Source organism: Protopterus annectens, chromosome 1.part0, assembly GCF_019279795.1.
Source record: "Protopterus annectens isolate FY-2018-M chromosome 1.part0, PAN1.0, whole genome shotgun sequence".
NCBI classification, from domain to species: Eukaryota; Metazoa; Chordata; order Ceratodontiformes; family Protopteridae; genus Protopterus; species Protopterus annectens.
In genome coordinates, this window is record NC_056725.1 from 950,493,342 (window position 1) to 950,498,249 (window position 4,908).

Here is a 4,908-nt window from a genome sequence, read left to right on the forward strand (position 1 = left end):
CAAACAAAAACATAAAGCTTTTTGTCTTCCACCTCCTCCAGCAAAAATTTCTTCATGTCTTCTTTCTGTATGTCCATTGTCTTCTCTGTCCCTCTCTATTCTCCAGCTTTCCCAATCCCCCCCTTTCCAACCTTATACCACCAACTGGGCAGCCTTATGGACATCCGACACCCGTGCATTTAAGAAATAACATCTTACAGCTGTTCAAGCTTACTTCTGCATAGCTGCACTGAGTCAGTCTCCTCAGATTCCCACCAGAAATCCCAAGAGATCTGAGCAGGATTGTGCATGAAGACAAATACTGAAAGTAGCCAAAAGAAATTGTGACTTTGCATACACATGCCAGCCACTACAGTAGTTTTAATACATATTACTTCTGTAAAGTTAGACAAATCTCTTGTAGCAGTTTCTGCTTAAGACAACTATCTAATCACAATCCAAAACATCAAACACAAACTTGGAAAAAATGTCTCACTGAAAGCTGGAAATACAGGCACCAGAATTGTACTTAGAGGAATATTCAATTAAAAACTTTTGCTAAAAATCACTGCTTGTAGATTTAAAATCCAGTCCTTTTATTTATACATAAAATGATGAGCACTTTCATCTTTCTATGAGAAGGACTTCATCAGACAATCGAACTACACTCACACTTTAAAAAGTGTTTCAGACCAATAAAAATCACTTATTCAAACCATGTGATTTTCAAGCCTCCCAACAAGCTCCACCCAGTTCATAAAACACTTTTACTTCACAGCAGTTTACAAAACCCAAATGACACAATCTTGTGAGGTTAGCTTATTAGTCAAGGTATCCCCCCACAAGCAAAAGATGCAAGGTTCAACGCTCATCTGGGGCAAGCCACCAGGCTCCAGATGTCACACCATAAAAGTTAGCTTTTATAAATATAAGTTCAAACTTAAAATTGAATGTTGCTCCTCAATAAAACCAATTTAAATATATTTGCTATCTCTACTGAGTGCTTAGTTTTAATAAACAATCTTTCGATACATTTTCATTTAAACCTGGCTGGAGATCAACATTCAAATAAAGTTGCCAATACAGTTCATGCTTTTCAAGCATTAAAGTTCAAGGTCCCCCTCTTTCATTCACTGCAATTTGTTCAAGTATGACGAATTTAAGACAATGGGTATGATTTTGCTGCACATACTTAAACAGTGCACTTGCAATCTAGGAGTCATATATATTTATCACAACAGATGTAAAGGACCTGTACACAGTCATCCCACATTAATTGGGGATGGAGTGGTTTCATAGGATCATAGGAGGTTATGAAGCTATTGGCCCTGGAGCCCTTACAAGCCTAGCCAAGAGCTTATCCCCAAAAGGAAACCTCAGTCAGCAACTGTTGTCCCTGTCAGTGAGGGACACAGGTGGAACCATTGGGAAAAATGTGTGGTTTCCCATCCACTCATCAAGGTTGTGCTTGAAGAGGGTCAGCAAGGTGCTCTGTTTGACGTGTATGGGAAGTCTATTCCAGAGATGGGGCAGCCTCTGGGAGACAAACCTGTCTCTCCAGCAGGTTTTGTTGATGTTCCATATTAGATTCAGGCCTTTTGAGCTGGTAGTGCATGAGAAGTTAGACTTACAGATATGGAGCATCCCTAGTAGGGCAGGGTCCAAGATTGCCTTGTAGGCAAGACACAGATTACCCCTGAGCAACCTGTACGATACAGAGTAGAGTGATAGTGATCTGAGCCTGTCTGTATAGGACAGGTGTTGGAGGCCATGGATTCTCTTTGTGATGTATTTCAGTGGCCTTTCCAAATGATGCAGATGTTTGGGGAGGAACATCCCATACCGGGCATTGTACTCAATTACTGGTCTAATGAGGGAAGAATATAGAGAGGTAATAGCCTCCTTTTTTTCTGGATGCAATCCCTCTTTGTACAAGATGAACCAAGTAAAAGGCTTTTCTGACCACTGCTGCTACATGATGGTCGAATGTGAGGTTGTTATCAACCTGAGTGCCCGGGTCTCTCACCACAGGTTGTGTGCTAAGCATAACAATAACAACAGCAGTACCTTATTTATTGACTATTTGGTAAGCTAGAAAATGTTTCAAAAGGTAGCTTCTACCGTATTTACTGACTATAAGATAGAAAATGGTTTAAAAGGCAGCCTCTGCCTTATTTGTTGACTGGTGATATCAAGAATGGTTTAAAAAGTTGGGGGTCAGTATAATGGTTAAGGTGTTTACCTCACAGACACAAAGTACAGGGTTTGATTCTCACCTTTGAAGGAAAATAGGCTAGGCCATAAAATGGCCTGCAAAGGCAGCAAGTCTAGTACTTACCTATGTAGCTTCTACCTTATTTTTTGACTGGTGAGATGGAGAATTGTTCAAAACATAGCTACTACCTTATGTATTGACTGTTTGGTTACCTTCTATGAGCAGCATTTAGTTGTAGTAAATGATTTGGTTAAGGATAGTTTAGATATAATTTAGATATGCTCTGCAATTTAGAAATACAATATTTATATTTGCAATTATATGCTGATTACATCAGGAGCATTAAAACTTTAGAGACAGATTTAGAGTAGAGGAAATTGCACAAATGTAAGCTCAATTTGACTATCCAAATAACCATGCATTTATTAGACATAAATCTAATAAGACAGAGCATTTCAAAAATATACAGGAGCCTTCTGTTTATGGCAGTGAAAGCTGCAATAAATGAAAGAGGCAGCCTTCTGGCCTTCTCAAATATATCTTGTGTACCTATGATGTCTCATCTGACTCATTTGCAAATTTTAATATGGACACTGACCTAGAATCCTTGGGGTCATCCACAAAGTTTGTTGAATTTTGCACCAAAAAGAGATACAGCAAGATCACATTAATCTTTATGAGAAGCAATTGTTGATGGTGCTAAAAAATAATTACCTGGTCTTCGAAAAAAAGTTGTACTTACAAAGGAAGGAGGTCATAATGGGTTCACCAGGGGTGGGGTCTGTTCGCCAATATCGTACTTATCCATTGGGAGAGGAAGTATTTGTTTCCTTCAGAATTCTTTTCCCATTGTAGATTCTATACCCAATTCTTGGATTATATGTTTATCCTCTGGGATGGGGGCAGAGAAGACATCTTGACATTTATCGAGTACATTAACGCAACTGCAGAATTTCTAAATTTTACACATGAAAGTAACAATGACCAGATTGTCTGTCTCAATATCCTCTTGATGAAAGATACAACAAATCAGATGTTTGTGTCTGAAATTTATAGAAAGTACACTTATTCTAACAGTTTCCTTCACTTTGCCAGCTCTCATCCGTTAAGTCAAAAGAGAGCGGTAGTGAAAGGACAATTTGTTCGAGCCGCAGGAATGGTGAAAGCTGACTTTTTGGGATGAATGTCAAAGGTTGAAGGACATGTTTAACGTACAAGGGTATCCAAACGACTTCATTTAAACCTTAATGTATGAAGTCATGAATATGTGAGAACAAAAGATATTTCATCCACTTTTGGAAAATAAGAAGGCTATCTGCTGTAACAATGGGAATTGGAGTAAGGGGAATGAGCCTACTACTACTGTAACAATGGGAATTGGAGTAAGGGGAATGAGCCTACTACTACTGTAACAATGGGAATTGGAGTAAGGGGAATGAGCCTACTACTACTCAGAACTCAACCACTTGCCAAACTCAGCGGACTTTTAAGTGTGCCTTTATTACTACTTTTACAACTGACAGTATGGTGATAAAAACATTTTGGTAAAAAATGTACCCATCTTAAGGAACAAACGGGATAATTGAAAATGTCACATGTCAGTTCTGTAGTTCTCACAAATGCTGTTTTAAGGTGCTGTGATTCTTCTTCAACTCCACCTATTTTGTCTTCTTCTTGGGGTGCTAGAGTCTTGAGTAATTCCTTGAACTGTTGTACTTTCTCTCCAGTCAACTTCCAGGTCTTCAGCCAGGTCTCTGTTGATCTTAGAGCCTTCTCTGACCACTGCTTGCAACTGATTGTGGCAACCAGTGGTTTATGCTGTGGTCTGACTATTTCACTGGGAATGACTTTGCAATCACTGATTCTACCCCAGTGCCCATTCCTTACTAGAAGGAAGTCTACCTGAGTTGCATGTTGGCCACTTTTGCATGTGATCTTGTGACTGTATCTCTCTTGTTGAACCATGTGTTGGCCACCATGAAGCCATTTGCCAGACAGAAATCTAGAATGGCCTGTCCTTCTTTATTCCTGTTGCTCCACCCCCCCATGTGGACCCAGGCAATCCTCATATCCTGCTTTGTCTATCCCGATATGTTCATTCAAGTCAACAATTATTAGCACCAGTTCATGTCGCACTACTTTATCTAGTAAGTCCAGCAACTGCTGACTGAATGCACTCTTTTGCTCACTATCACAACCCTGCTGATGAGGCTTAGCCTGAGATTATGAATACCACCCTGTCATTAGGCTAGAGTCTGATTGCCATGAGTCTGTTACTAATTCTAATGACATCCCTCACTGTGTTCTGAAGCCTCTCCATCACCAGAATTCCCACACTATTTTTAACTTGTCCTTCTCTTGAGTACTAGATTCTGTATCCCAAAGCAAATGTCTATGCTGCACTGGCCTTCCATCTTGCCTCCTGGATATATAAGATGTCCAGTCTCCCCTTTACCATCATGTCATCCACTTCTAAGTTGTGTCCTGTCAGTGAACCAGCATTGAGTGAAGCAATTCTTAGTTCATGCTTAGTACGTTGATTGGTTTTATGTCCAGCTTTTGCTCAACAGAGCTATCCCAGGTAACCCAACCAGAGCAACTGGACACTGGCTGGTCAATAGCTTAATGGGGTTTGTGATAGGCACACACTGGCCACTAGGGGCACATATACCCCTCCCAGCATTAGCATTGGTCTGTGGCATTGGTCAGGGTAA